The following is a 16,586-nucleotide window of genomic DNA, read 5'->3' as shown; positions in this document are numbered from 1 at the left end:
AAAAGTGTAGCTATGGGAACTATACCATGCATCGGCACATGAACAGGTGGCATCCATTGAATTACAGCCGGGCAGAGATACGTGACCAGCAGGAGAACCCAACAACAACTCCAGTGGCCAGGTCAACTTCTCAAATATCGTTGTCAGGAGCAGAGGCACGGGAATCCGTGCCAAACATTCAAGAGAACTTTGCACACTTCAAGTTCACCTGTTTGTATTGTGGAGCATTGATTTCCTGTGGAAACATGAGCATAACATTAATAAATGTAGCTTATGAAAATCATAATTGCCCTAAACGCCCCAAAAAATAATTTTTTTTTTGCTCCTGTTGAGCCCTTTTCAATGCCTGTTTTTTGTTGTTTCCCCCCCCAAAAAACCAAAAAAATATAAAATTGTTCAAAAAATACAAAAAAAACAAAAAATGTTCAAAAAAAAATATATATATATAAAACAACAAAAACATTAAAAAAAAGTTCTTTTCAGACCTACCTCCCCTTTCAAAAAAAATTGCTAGAATGTTTAGCACTCTGGCAAGCTCTATTTCTTTTAGTTCGCTTCCCAGTTCGCTTCCCGGTTCGCGAACCGGGAGCGAACCAAAAATAAAAAAATAAAATAAAAAAGAAGAGTAAGTATAAGGAAAGTAAACAGAGAGTGATGTTAAAAGAAAGACAGCTATAGGGAGTAAACCAGAGATACTGTTTAATAGATCTGTTTACCAAAAAAAAGATTTAAGAGGGTATAATTGTGAAAAACAAAATAGATAAGGAAGTGAAAGAAAAAAAAGAGAGTAGAACAATAACAAAGAAGAGTTTCTTGGACAATGTGAGTGAATGTTCAAACTCAGAGTAAAACATGTGGAATAACAGAGAGAAAAAACAGAAAACAAAAAAGAAAAAATAACAGAAAAAGATTAATTGAAACAGCAAAGAAATGTAAATAACATAGAGCCATATCATCAACATAGGCAATAAAAGTTTTGCAGCTTTTATCGGCAGAAATGTGTCGCTAAAGCCGCTTTTGCGGCGGAAAACTGCCGCTAAAACAACTTTTGCAACACTTTTCTGCCAATAAAAACAGCAATAATTTTATTGGCTGTGTTGATAATATGCCCCTTAGTGTGCTTCAACTACACAGAAGAAGCATAATGAACAAGTAGTGAAAGAGTGATCAGTCAAAGACACTAAGAGTAATAGAGAAGGAGTGAGTGAACAAGAGTGAGGAACTATGAGAAGAGAGGGACTGAGAAAAGGAGTGGAAGGAGTAGAGTAAGTAGGTAATAGAGAAAGGAATGAGGGAAGTAGCAAAGGCAGGAAACTGAGGGTTAAAGAAATGAAGCTGTCAAACTACTAGTAGGTGAATGTGATAGAAATGTAACGAAAAGAGTACAAAACATTTACCTTATAATTGTCATTAACCCTTTAGGTGCTGCCGTCGGCCAACGGTCGTCACGGGCACTACCTCCCCAGTGCTGCGTGCGACCGCTGGACGTCCAGTTCAGCACTGGATAATGGACAGCGCAGCACTGGGGAGGTTTGTTTACGAGCTCCTAAGGTGTTAACTTACTCACTTTTTGTTTTTATACTTTCAATCTGTGAAAGAGAACAAACATTTGAAAAATATTAAAACATGTATTTAAAAATTAGAAAAGACAAGGGAAAAGATTGAAGGACAAACAGTTTTTCAACAACTTTGACACTTACAGAAGCTTCTGCTTCTCCAGGCCCCGTACACAGTCCTAAAGATATACATTTTAAACTAACAGTATCTTGATGCAGATGAAGTGAGGCCTATCTTAAAAAATGGTGCATCTTTTGCACTGCTGTTGTTTCACAAAAGTGTCGCAAGACACTAACATTTTAAATGTTTGTTTCAGGATGCCAATAAGATGTGTCCTATCCAGAGGTTTGTTTGAGGTGAGGCCTACTCAGGGTTCCAAATGAAATTTCGAGTTGTTGAAGAATACAGAAGAGATAATACATGTGAAGGCCTACCAATGAAGTAAGTCATGTCCACTTCACTCTTGAACAAAGGCCAGACCTCTTCTGTGTCCGTGGACAGACCTAAACTTCATCTGCACAATGTCATTCGTAAACTTAGGAAACACAGGTGATGTAATTGAAAAATGTGGAGTTTCTTTTCCTCATTTCACAATCACATCACCTGTGTTGCCTAGGCTAAGGTATCTCATAGTGCAGATGTAGTGCAGCATATTAAACAGTACCCAGAAGTGCACCACTGCATGCAACAACTTTGACACTTACAAAAGCTTCAGCTTCTGCATGCCCCCTACACAGTGCTAATTATATACATTTTAAACTGATGGTATCTTGCTGGAGATGAACTGAAATCTATCTTGCAACATGGTGCATCTTTTACACAAAAGTGACCCACAATGCAGCAAAAGAGGCGCACGGCCACCATAAATCTGACCCTAACATTTTAAATGATTGTTTCAAGATGCCAATAAGGTGTAACCTATGCACAGATTTGTTTCAGGTAAGTCCTACTCAGGGTTGCAGATGGAATTTAGGTTTGTTGAAGAATACAGAGGAGATAATACATGTGGAGGCCTACCAACGAAGTGAGTCATGTCCACTGCACTCTTGAACAAATGTCAGACCTCCTCTGTCTCCTGGAACAGGCCTAAACCTCACCTACACAATGTGATGTGTAATGTTAGGAAACACAGGTAATATAATTGAAAAACGTGCAATTTATTTTGCTCATTCCACAATCATATCACCTGTGTTTCCTTTGCTTAGGTATCTCATTGTGGAAATGTAGTCTATCATATGAAAGACTATGTAGAATATGAGCACTGTATGCAACAACTTTGACACTTACAGAAGCCTCACCTTCTCCATGCCTCCTACACAGTTCTACATGTACATCATAAATGCAAACAGTACAGAATTAATTATACATGTTAAATGGTTTATTTTTGCTGTTCTCAGAATGTATCAAATTTCACTAAAAACAGTGACTTGAAGGTATTCATCATATAACAGCGGGGAAAAAAAAACACAATCAAAATGATTGTGTTTAAAAAACCCATACAACATAACAAATCAGAATTCAGAACTCCTTAAAGTTAACTTACTTTCCATGACGTCGAAGGATGTCCTATGAACAGCTTACACTCTGTTGTGCTGTTATTACTTTCAGACCGCCACTTTCTGAAAGAAAACCTCCATCGTTTTGAAAAACATGTTACATACAATAAATGACTTCTCGCTCTCTACCACACGTTTCCACAAGGCCAAATCGTGTCAGAGCCATTTATAACTCTTGGAATTCTTTTAAGCCAATCCTGTCATGTTGTATTTCCGCAACTTTCACAATTAAAATGTTGAAGATCATTTTCACAATCCTGGACTAGTAATATCTTCCCCTTCTTGCTCAGTCATGTTCTACATTTCCTATGACACTGATACTGCTTACTATGAAGCAGACTTACACTACCTCTATGACTACTACAATTATTTAATTCTCTACATCACTTTTAATCACAAAGCAATGTAAAACAGTAGACAGCATTGCAGACTTACATTCCCTCTACTCTATGTTTTGATTGGCTGCTTCAATTAGCTTATAAAAAGAAACAGTTTTTCTGAACTCATTCAAAGTGCACTTATTTCTCCATGACGTCCAGTCTTATAGTTAGAAGTTATGTCTCTGAACTACACTTATCCTCAAGGCCAAATCGTGTAGGAGCCATTAGAACTTCTTGAAATTCCTCAGAGCACATCCCGAGATTCTTTCCCTAAAATTTTGCTTTTAAAAACACCAGGTAAGAGTTTTTAAGGTCATACGGCAATTTTTTTTTGAAAATTAAAACAGAATCATTGCAGAATGACCAGCCATTTCTAGATTTTAAATAAGCTGTGTAATGTCCTGATGTTATTGAAGGACCATCATGATATATAATTGCTGCAGTTACAAAAGTCCTTCCTGATATTGACAACTGTGAAGCCACAACATTTTTAATTAAAGTTGTCAATTTTGTTCCATCAGGCCTACATCGTTGGAACATTAAAATGACATACTGGCCATATGTTCGTATAAATAATGTGGACATCATTTCAGATTTACATTGGCTACACTCCATGTTGTGATCAGCTGCTTTTACTAGCTTATTACAGGAGACTGATTTACTGTCTGGCAAAGTTAAATATATAAATCTTTCTGAGTCTACACTAGTAGTACTTGATACCCTACAGTTCTCGCAGTCATGCTGCCATTGATAAGAAAGCCCAAACAGCTGATCTACATCTACACCTTCAGCATGCAATACATCAAGCATATACATTAAAAACTCCTGACAATCTTGCTGAATATTTTGAGAGAATTGTGTTTGGCCTGAACATCTGTCTAACAGATTTCGAATTTCAGACACACTTTCTATGTTTGTTCTATCAGTGCTACATTTTTCTAAGACAGAATTTAACAAACTGCAAAATCTTTGATCAGAATTGACCACAATCTCTTCTTTTACATTTTCTAGAGAAAACAAAACATTAACCACTACATTAGCATAGCAGTTGACACCAGAACTGTTTTCAAATTGAAAACCAACAACATCTTCAACAGAATCCTTTTTGTTTCTGCTTATAATTTCAGGTTCATCGACTTTTCGTCTTTTTGCTACAACCTCCCCAGTATTGGTCACATTTCTTCGTTTCCGGCCTACCACACGTTTCTCAAACAAAGGATATTGAGGCAAATGTGGCGCATACTCTCTTCTTAACCTATTGTATTCCTTAACACAATCTAGATCCGCACAAATGTTTGTGACATCACACTCAATTAAGTACAATCCCGATAAAGTTCTAACTCGTGACAATGCCACATATGCCATACCCTCCTTGAACACAGAACTGCCAATATTCACCAATGCACTGTCTACACTTAAACCTTGCGATTTATGGATTGTCACCGCATATGCCAAGCAAACAGGAAACTGCTTACGGCGAACATATAAGTCTTTTACAAGCAAAAATCTAGCAGAACAACGACCAATTAGCTGTACTTCCTCAATGCCATCAAATTTAATTTTTAAAAATTCAATTCCATCTCTATTTCTGTATTTTACAAAATCAACAACATTACCCATTGATCCATTTACCAGACCTCTTTCAACATGTAAATTCCTTCTTAAAATTATACGGCAGTTCAAGCACACATTCAGAGTCTTTTCAAAACCTGCAGTTTTAGATATACTCTTCTCTAATGAATCCAATTTTGTTTTCAAATTCTCAGACAAAATAATTGTTGATCCCATATGCTCTACTCTGTCGATAGCTTCCAGTTTCACAATCTCTTGCTTTTCTAAATGCAACATTTTGTTGTTGAATTTGGCACATTCTGCAAGAGTTGGCATCAAACATATTCCAGATTTGTTCTCAGTAATTTTCTGAAAAATATTCTCAGGCACAACATCTTGTTCTGGATATAAATTTGACAGTAATCGTGCATGTAAAGCTTCTTTCCCATGCTCAGTCACTTTTCCAATTCTAACATCTTGTAGAATAGTCTTGTAAACTTCATCCTTCGCCTGACGCATATTTTCATGCAGTTCAGCATAATTGAAGTTTAACCAAATATTGACGTTGCCTATGCTCCCTAGGCACTTCCTGGTATCTTCATGCGTGAGCATTTTGAACACAGGTTGCCCTTTCACTGGTGTCAGCTGCAGAAGATCTCTGAAAACAATGATGTGTTTGCCACCAAATAACACATCATACTCTGTTTTGAGAACTTCTTGCATTCTCAAATGCACAAAAGCAAGCATGACATTGGAAACCATGCTTACTTCGTCAATGATAAGAAGTTTCATTTCCCTCAAGACTCTTGAAACTTCACAACAAGCATCTCCAGATAGCTTGTGATATTGTAATTTGTTGTCATGCTCCACTGGCAGCATCAGTAAACGATGTAAAGTAATCCCTTTAATGTTATGTGCTGCCAGTCCAGTTGGAGCGGTGACAACACAAGACAGCGATGACTCTGTCCTTTCCTGCAAATAACATGAAATTGCTTTAATAAGGAAACTTTTTCCAGTTCCCGCTTCTCCACTCACGTACAGTCGGACAGGCTTCAACGACGTACATGAGCACTCTTTCTTGTCATGACTTAATCCATGATCAATTTGCATGGTAACTTCGTCATATATTTTCCTCTGCTCAACGTTGAGTTGTCTTTCCAACTCTTCTAAGTTAACCGCATCCTCCTGAGCATGTGCCATGGCTCTTTCCACTTCATTCATAGCAGTGGCAGCTTCATTTTCGATACCAGGTCCTCCTAGTGGATCCTGACTCAATGAAGCAGAACTCTGACTGTCCTGAGAACTGTCTCTGGCAATCTCGGCTGCAATCGTTGCTTCCTGCTCGATTTCCACATTCAACATTTCTACATATTTGGGAAAAGCAGGACATTCTATGGTCTCCTTGGCGGCATTGAAAGAGTCTTCGTAACAGAGGAAATCTCCAAGCAGTTCCTCTTCTGCACGCCAAGGCTTGAAAAGTTGCAAAAGTGCTAAATAGAAAAACTCCTTTTTTTCAGGAGATTCGCCACTCAATTTTCGATGGTTTATCAAGTGGCATTTTCTTTGCTTGACCAGACATCCCTCACTTCCTATTACAGCATACACTCCTTTCTCAGTATCTTCTTTGATGTTCCTCTTGAATATGTAATTTTGAAGAACCTCATACAGACAAACATTCTCGAGGTGACTGCTTCGATTTGGATAATATGTATCCAACATGTTTGTCTTCAAAATGTCAGTACTGTTTGGCTCCTTTTCCGCCAAATACTCAATTTCCTGCACAGGTTTGAGAACTCGATTACGCGTTGCAGCAAGACCAAGACTCGCCCAAACGATACTCCTGGACTTGGCATAGAGACTTGCTGAAGACAACCGGTCAGAACATTCGTAAGCTCTGATTTCTCGATGCGACAACATCTTCAGACTGAAACTGTACAACTTCTTGCTGAGGCTCTTTTCATGGGAAATGTCCTCCCACATATCCTTCAATTCTGTCTTCTCTTTTTTGGTGATGTAAGATGTCACATACCGAGCCACAGCCATACAGTTATCAGCCACAAACTGTATATCCATGTTAGCATTCCACATGGACAAAATCACCGGGTTGTAGTCGTTGATGTATTTAGACTCTTCGTTCCTCTTCAAATTGTATGTGTTTTTAGGTGATTTCTTCATCACATTATGTCGCAGCGAAGACATCAAACTGTTCACTCTTCCTTTAGAAATCACCGGTCGTGGAAAGCCGAAACGACATTTGGTGTAGAACTTGTCCTTGTTTCGGAATTTACGACGACAGTACTTTCCACATCGATGGCTTTGGAAACGTAGAACTTTTTCTCTTAGGCTTTTCTTCTCCTTTGCGTTTGGAACAGCACACGTAGAATACTGTTGGATGAAACTCATCACTGAGTCTCCTGGATCCGTTCCAAATTTAGGTGCATCCTTGATCCACAGCAACATATGTATATGAGGAGCACCTCTTGCTTGGTACTCCTTTCTCCAGAAGAAATCCAACACCTCTCCAAGAGGTGGATTCTTCTTCATGATGAAAGACATCATAGCTTCAAATCTATGATTGAAGTACCTACATACATTGACTGGATCCAAAGAGCACAGTTCTCCGGGTGTCTTGAATTCCACTAAATCTTGCCATATTTTCTTATTCTTTGTCGGAACCCCATTAACTAAGATAACCAGAGGTTCCTCTTCCACTTTTTCTACTCCAATTGTGTTAATGTGTTTCTTCAAATCTAGAGGCAAATAAACAACTCTTCCCTTTAATCCTCTCTGTAAATCTGATGGAGGCAATTTCCCTGTCTTTGGCTCCATTCTTACAATAGCCTGAAAGGGATGGATACTTTGAATCAAAATAGATTCATAAGTATTTAAATCCTTCAATTCAGAAGGAATCTCAACCAATTCCAGATTATTATGAACTGCTCTAGCAGGCATCTGGTTTTGATTTAATTTATTACAACAATAAGTACACACACGTTGATCCAATCCCAAATCAAAACAATTTTCTACCATCAAGTATGTTGCGAAATCCTTCCATTCACTATTATTTTCCCTTTCACTTTTTGCATATAAATCCACTAACTTAGTCTGATTCTTATAATAAGTGCGTCGACAACACACACAAGTGAAATTTGGCCTCTCACTTGATTTGACCTGAAACGTCGCAATTTCCCTCTGGAAATTATATGTACTGGAAACCTGTACACTATCTTCCACATTACCCGCTTCTTCTTGGTCAATTTCAACATTCTCCTCTTTACTTCCAAAGTAACAAAACTCAATTTCTTCACATATATTCTTCACATCTATTTCAGAACCATGCAAAAGAGCAGCGCATAATTGTTTAAGCATAATTGCTGGACTCTTAGCATAATACAACATTCTAACTAATTTCCTCACTTTATTATGATGCACTGCTAGCATCCTGAAATGATGAAAAACACTCTGGCATACTCTCCTGGAAAGACAAGCCAGTGTATGACCATGCAAACCTGTCACTTCTCTCACTCTGCAAGGATCTAATTCTTGCAACAACTTCATTTTCTGCTTCAAACTTTTCTTATTAAATGACCGTACAAAATCACAAAGCAAATTGATGGAATCCTGTCGAACACTGCAAATACTACTACACTTCCAGGTGTACACAGGACCCTTAGGATGTCTTCCTAAAACCTCATTACCTAACACCTCTTCTGCCTCTGTTGTCACAAGTTTTTCTTTTTCAACTGGACAACCATCTTTCACTTCATAAGCTCGACCACTGGTGTCAACTGCATGCACCAAATCATTATCCTGGAAATAACTCTCCTCATTAAAAAATGCCTCACAGCTTGAACTATGCATCCATTCTCCAGAAAAAACTTCACAAAAATTACTACGATTAACTATTCTCTTCCATCTACTATTTCTTTTGAAATCATAAATTGCCTTGTTTAGCTTCCTAATTCTATTGATTATCAAAATAAATAACTTACGTTTAATTTCAAATGCCTGATCAATAACTTTCTCAACTTTTTTTTTCTCTTATAAAAAAACACTTTCTGTTGACCTTTCTTAATATATTTTAACAAATTGCCAATTATCCTGTTGCGGAACACTCGTTTACGAATGTCCCTAAACTGTTGTTTCCTTCTACTATCATGCACAGAGTTATCTCTTGCTCTAGCAGTAACATTTTTCATTGGCCTTTCCTTTCCGTTTGAATTGCTTCTCTTTTTCTGGACTGAAACATTTTCTGTAGTAATATTTTTTTTACTACAGATATTTCTTATGAATGTTTTTGTACTCTTACCCGGTGCTTTCTTGGTGACTTGACAAATCTTTTTGTTAGAGGACTGCTGCTTTTTTTCATTGACCTGCTGTCTTTGACGTTTTGCAGCCTTTCTCAGTCTTTCTTTGGTTGGCATGGTGAAATCTTGAAATGATCTGCAGTTGAATCTGTGGTAAAATATATTAAAAAATTTTATTAACCACTATTACCCAACAGTAAATCAATAACAGTAATCAAAAACTTAAAACACTACTTTTTACATAGAAGATTTTTTAGTCCTTGGCAAATTTAGAATACAGAAATAGCAGAAAAGAAATGGAATTTATATTCATTTTACCTGTGCTATTTTATATGTGAATCTGATCTAATTTTATGAGCATATTTTAATATTTTATTGAATACACTACACATAACCTGTTTTTGACGGTGGCTTTATTTTTAAATTAAACGGTTTACATTTTTACTTTTTATTTATTATAAATTTTTAAAATAAATGTTTATAGTTCCATAGGCTCAAGCACGTCAGCTTCCCATCCTATGTCATATAATTCTGACAAATCTGCATCCTCATCACGTTCTTCTTCATCCTCAGGATTTAAATCATCCAAGGGATCAACATCCACTGATGTTTCAATTACGAGTTCAGTGATGAGGTCGAAATCAACTGATTGCTGATTGTCGCTCATGTTGATGTTGTCTTTATCTTTAAAGAAAGATAACAGCAATGAGATGTTGCAGAGTAAGAGACAAATCACAGTGATTATAATAGTAAAATTGTTTAACAAGAGTAACATTTTGCAGCTATTATTTAGCCATGTCCAGCGATGCTGAGCAGGTGAAGCCTATGTCTAATTTTTCACTGAACAGGACTCATCTCTTCTTAACCTTGGATAAGCCTCACCGACTCTGTGTCCCCTGCACATACTTAAATGTAAAGGGGCAGATGTATGTTAACTGGCACATCCCCAGGCATGCACCAGTTAACGTGCACCGCTGCTCTGCCACCCATGGTGTGCCGCATTTACAATCAGATAGGAGAAAGCTGCGTCAAAACCCTGCGCCTGCTTGAAGCAGGCATAGGTCTTGACGCAACATTGTGGAGATGGGGCACCCCTGAGCGTTGCTGGAGCTGCATCACACTTGCGATACAACTCCAGCAATGCGCCACCTTAACGGCACAGATGCGTCTGTGCCATTTTTGCCCCATGCTGCGCCGCATTGTAAATGCAGCACACCATGGGTGGCGGAACAGCGGCACAGGATGACTGGTGATGCGCCAGTCATCATAAATCTATCCCTAAGCTTCTTATCTTGTTAGAGATAAACTGCCATATGTATCATCAAAATATTTTGCATTTCCTAAATAGCGAATTTTAAGGAATAAATAGCTATTCTTTACCATTCCTAATTTGCGATGAGCAAATTGCTAATTGCAAATTACTCATTCATTTCCATGGGCCAGGAGGCCCATAGGAATGAAGGTGCAATTTGCGATTAGCAATTAGCTCATCGCAAATTAGGAATTTTTCCAAAGGTGCAGGGGTGTCTCAAGAACACCCTGCTGCACCCCTGAAAAAGAAATTTGGGGGCATATGGCGCACATACATGCCCGAAGTAAGTACCGATGCAAAGTCTAAAGTTCATGAGGAATACTCGGTATCCTTCATCTGTAAAATGTAAACTATCTCTTTAATAGATGCCATGCATATTGAAACACAGATTTTTGTGGTACATGGACAATATTCTATAGTCTCATAGAAAAGTAGAAAGATTTATTCACATGTTTATTCAGTTATCTGCGCAGATCAGGTGTTCCAGTCTTCCCCTACCTCGACGACTGGTTGTTGAAGGCGGGCTTGCCCCAGACAGTCATCTCCCACCTCCAGACTACAGTCGACCTCTTGCACCTTCTGGGGTTGTCCAACAACGTGCCCCTCTCAGAAGCTCCTTTTCATCAGAGCGGTTCTGGACTCGGCGCAGTTTCAGGTTTTTCACTTAGAACAGTGGGCTCAGGATATTTAGGCTCTGATTCTGATCTTTCAGCTTTTATCCCGGGTCTCGGTCAGGTTAACGCTGCGGCTCCTGGGGCTGAAGGCCTCCTGCATCCTAGTGGTGCATCACGCAAGGTGGCAGGTGAATAAATATAAATGTAAATAACAAGGACCCCCTGTTCGGAATGTCAATTCTTAAGACAGGGAAATACACAATGTAAAGATCATGGCATAATATTGACAAAAGATATGGGAGGTGGGTACAAAAAAGGGGACCACAAATACAAGCAATTATAAAACCTCGGTTTCATTTAATAGATACACAAATCTTCATATTAAAAACAGACACTAAATACACATAAATTCAGACAAGAAATACAAAGAAACTAATTATACAATTTCCATGCAATATAATCAATTAAATAATTATAAAACAGTGGCAATCAATGTTTTTCTACGCGCGTTTCGGCGTTTGCAGGAGACGCCTTCTTCAGGAGCCACAAATACTGTCTGAAAGACATAGTTTATTTCAAAATAAATAAAAACAAATCATTAACAAAAAAATTACATATTCATTATAACAATCCATAAATAAAAACAAATCTGTAACATTTTTTATATATAAAAAATTAACATGTCCATTTATAACAATAGTATAATCAATTAGTGCAACCAATTCTAAACAGGTCCCTTAATTACACTCCCTCTCTACTTGGTATAGCAACTTAGATAGTGCTAAACAAGGTACAAAACTAATATTTCTATATTTGAGCAGTTGTAATTAAGTAGAATTGATGTCTACAGAGCAAAGAATTGATATAAACTGTACAATAACTTATTATCTCAGGTATAGAGAATTAATGATTAAAGTTCAATATAGTCATTAATGAAAAGTACCTATTCCTATGATCTCCAAACTGAAAATAGCACAATCTATTTAGATGATTATATATGCATACAGAGTATAATAATATATGGCACAAAAGGTTCATGTAATGTAACTATTATTGCCTGATATCTTTAAAGATATGTTACACTTAACACGGAAGGCCAACTCTAAAATTCAAGCCCCTTCCAGAGTGGGTATTTGGAGGTACATAGTGACTTATAGCTTCCTATAATCACACTCTTTAGACCTTATGTTGCTAGGTTATAGGACTACCTAGTGGTGTTTATTGCCTAGATATCTCAACTCCAGTCCACTTACCTAGTATTAATTCTTAAGAAACTTGATGTAACTGGGACCACATTTTCTTTATATTTCTCGGTCCCTCGATTCTAGTCATTTATAATATTATGCCATGATCTTTACAAGGTGAATAAATATAAACATAGGTACAAAAGGGGGTGGTGATGGACGGAGCATCTGAACCAATCAAACACTCACATCCAGTCAAAATATCTGGGTTTAATACATCACCGTTCTTTAGCCCACTCTGCCACCCCAGTTCACACATGGCTATATGCAAATCAGTCTGACCCTGTGCCTCATGGGAACAGTCCAGCCTGAACTGCCAAGCCATGTCTTCCCTGGAATGGAAACATGCTTCTGAGGACCGGTTTCTGGCATTACAGCCTTCTTCAGCCCGGCTTGCTTGAATCCAGTGGCAAAGTGAGCAAGGGACTCACGTCTGAGCATACCCTGCCACACTTATGGCGGCCAAAGCGGTACAAAAGGGGGTGGTGATGGACGGAGCATCTGAACCAATCAAACACTCACACCCAGTCAAAAGATCTGGGTTCAATCCATCACCGTTCTTTAGCCCACTCTGCCACCCAAGTTCAGACATGGCTATATGCAAATCAGTCTGACCCTGTGCCTCATGGGATCAGTCCAGCCCGAACTGCCAAGCCATGTCTTCCCTGGACCGGAAACAAGCTTCCGAGGACCGGTTCCTGGCATTACAGCCTTCTTCAGCCCGGCTTGCTTGAATCCAGTGGCAAAGTGAGCAAGGGACTCACGTCGAGCATACCCTATAAACATAGACCACGCAGTTTGCCTCCCGTAATACACAAATTTCAGGGGGTTGGTTCCCGGGGCTAGAGGGGGGTCGTTGAAGCCCACATACTTGTAATGTTGTAGGGTGGGGTTGGACGCAAAAGTGGTGCAAGGGGGTTGTAAATCTGGTACACAGTGTTTTGTTTTGCTTTGCTCTCCTTTCTGTGATGTAGAAGATCCTGGGTAAATATAACTGTTTTTGTACAGCAGGTAACTTTTAACCCTACCCCAAAATGGCTTTCTGCCTGTTACCATAGTAACAGTTCATAGAACACTTACGTGAGCACAGAGGTTAAAAGGTCACCACACTATGTTGCTAATGAGTTAGCCTCAGAATTATATTACAAATTATAAATATCATTTCTATTGATGACTGCTACCCCCACAAAAAAAACAGATGTATGTACTTTTTTATTAGCTTTTATTAAATCAATAACTGGAACTATAACTAAAAGATAACAATACAATAAATAACTAGAACTAGGACTAACAAAGCAGTATAATAAACAACAGATAATATGGACTCCAAAAGAAGTATTGTAGTTAACCGGCAAAACAAAAAAGAAACTTTGTGTTTAAAATTAGATTGATGTAACTAAATGAGGTCAAACATTACAAGTCAAAGTAACACTTGACGTTATTTATATTTTTTATATGTTTGCACTGTGCCTGAAACGCTTCCACTGGCATTGTACATGCAGACTTTGGTCCACCCTTTTTATCAATTTTTACAGTTTGAGATATAACGTCCTACCTCTGTTATTCATCTCCTACTTTCTCCTTTCAAATTCTCTTGTAAAGACCTTAACAACAATTAAAGAGAATATTTTATGCATAGTTTTAATAAAGCATTTGACACAATGCATAGTGACACCATATTTATTGAATGTTTTGAAATTAATTTTCACAGGTCTTAAAAAAGGTGAATGCAAGAAGAGTTACTTGCGCAAATGCAAGACTGCTTTCAAGAGACCCCAATAAAGAGGACTGGTGTGGAACTGCAAGTATGCGGAAGCACTTGCAGACTAAGAATCCGGTCAAGTTTGCAAGGGAAGAGTTAAGGAGATTGATAGAGGCTCCTCCTGCTTCATGAGGAGGCCCAAGTACCAGTGGAGAAACACCGTCAACCTCTACTGCACAGCCTAATATTCGTCCCCAATTTGGAACCCTTTAAGAAAAAAAGTAAGAAGGTTGGTAGCTCTGTATGCCATCCTAATACCTAATCATCCTTTAGTTATACAGAGATCTACCCTGTATCAGACCTATCCGTATAAGTGTGAATTTGAGATTATCTACCGAAAACCCCTCAAGTACTTATATCTGTTACTTTTTAACTTCGGCGAGTAGTCGTATTGTGAGTATTTACCTAAAAGTTGTCTGTTAAAAATTAGTGAATCTCTCTGGCTTCATACAACTAGTTCATGCCGCATTTGAGACATCGGTGAAATGAACTGGAACAGGAGGATATACTTTCTTCATTGTTGGTAACTTGCTGCTGACTTATGTAACATTGTGGTAACTGAAAAAAGAGTTAAAAATGTATATGTTGTACATATGTCCAAGCTTAATTTTAATGTTCATAAAAACAATTGTTCTCAATAGGATTGGGGATGAAAAGTATTCATCAGAGGTTATATTTGGACAGCACAATAGTAAATAGTATTGCATTATACAAATGTTAGGCCGAGATTGGTCACTCACTTCATTCACAAACTCCTGGGCTTGATCTGATAGAACCCCTTTTGGACTTCCATGATCTAAAAATTCTGAAATAAATAGCAAGGAAAATTAAAAGACAAGTTTTTAAAAAAAACACATTTGTACCTTGTATCTGAAGTACATGCTGAAAACGCATAACGAGCATTTAAATGAGAAATGGGTTTCAGAAAGAAACGTCTATTAGACTTTCACAATGCAGAATTATATTTTATAAAAATATTTATAGAAGCAAGAAAAATTATAACTCATATATTGTTCACTTTTAAATCACATATTTGGGCAATAAAATCGGGAGGACATACTTTTTTTACGTTTGGTTGATTTCAGAATGCCTACGAATTCTAGTAAAACATGACAATAAAACAGTTATCCGTCTGCAAACACATGAAATGCACAATTGCTTATCTCCGAATGGTTTTTGATCATGAAATGCTGAAGACAAACCTGATAACTCCATTAGGTCCATTGCAATTTTCGGCTAATAACATATGGAGAGCAGTCAGTGGATCTGGTGTGTCGAGTTGTTCACCACCACGTGGTATAGAGTATGGGCAGGACAGCTTGTGGTGACCAGTACGTCTCATGGTTGAGACATCTGTATAATGAGATAGAACAGGGGGCAAATGCAGTTTAAGGTTATTAAAAAACATGGAGAGTGTGCTAAAATACAACATTGACCAATCAATTACATGTGCAGTGCATGGGGAGGAAGCAGCACGTGACGCACTGCTTAAAAATATATATGCAGCAGGATTAAGTGATTTGCCCAGAAACATCGCCTACCAAGGCAAAATATTTAAGTTATAAGAGCTGGAACCCGTGCTGAAATACACTTTTGTGGAAAACATTACTTTTGCAATGCATGGGGCACGTGACGCACTACTTACACGAGAAAAACTACATTGCATTCACTTAAACATGCACGTAGCACACTGCTGTAGGAGCGGCCATGTGGCGCTTGACAAATTAAACAAAAGCACCAGGATTAAGTGATTTGCACAGAAACAAAAGTTACGAAGTCAACTTTAACGTTATAAAAAAGCAGGAAAGCGTGCTTAAAAACAGCATTGCCACACGGAACATGAATTTACATTTACGCTGTATTTAAAGATGGTTCAGATTAATTAATTTAATTACTCCTAAAAAAGTGCTCACCTACAAAGAAGTGTATAGGAACACTCTCAATGGCTGTGACTGCAGAATAGGAAAAGTTCAAGAAGGTTGGCAGCTTATAAATGCTTTGCAGAAGGATGATTGGTTGAGCATGCCCCGGGAGCTGGTGATCCCGGTGCCCGGAATTGGGCACGGGAGGGAGGCCACGCGGCCCACTTCCCATTAAAAAAATAGAATACGTTTACTCCGCTTATTGTCATTGTACCATAAGCGCACCCTTACGATCACGCGCTGAAGGCTAATTGGCTGTCAAGTGGTTGTCAACATTTGAAACTAGAAACTGTTGGCAGCCATTTTACATGAAAAGGGGAGGGTAGACACACCCTGACCATCTAGGTCTCCTCAGGGGGTCTCACAAGGTCTCCCAGGGCC

General features: G+C 38.2%; 1 long non-coding RNA gene across 12 annotated transcripts in view; it reads left to right on the top strand.

The window, feature by feature from the left end:
- The window catches only part of LOC144826311 (uncharacterized), a 1,506,634-nt gene that overhangs the window by 1,007,022 nt on the left and 483,026 nt on the right, over positions 1–16,586 (top strand). For all 12 annotated transcript variants that reach the window (XR_013609779.1, XR_013609774.1, XR_013609778.1 and 9 more), the window contains one exon: positions 14,233–14,504. This is a non-coding gene — a long non-coding RNA (uncharacterized LOC144826311). The remainder of the gene's footprint in view (positions 1–14,232; positions 14,505–16,586) is intronic.

The sequence above is a fragment of the Lissotriton helveticus genome, chromosome 3_2 (assembly GCF_964261635.1).
Source record: "Lissotriton helveticus chromosome 3_2, aLisHel1.1, whole genome shotgun sequence".
Classification (NCBI taxonomy): Eukaryota; Metazoa; Chordata; class Amphibia; order Caudata; family Salamandridae; genus Lissotriton; species Lissotriton helveticus.
The sequence above is the reverse complement of the archived record's forward strand: the minus strand, read 5'-3'. Positions and strand labels throughout refer to the sequence as shown.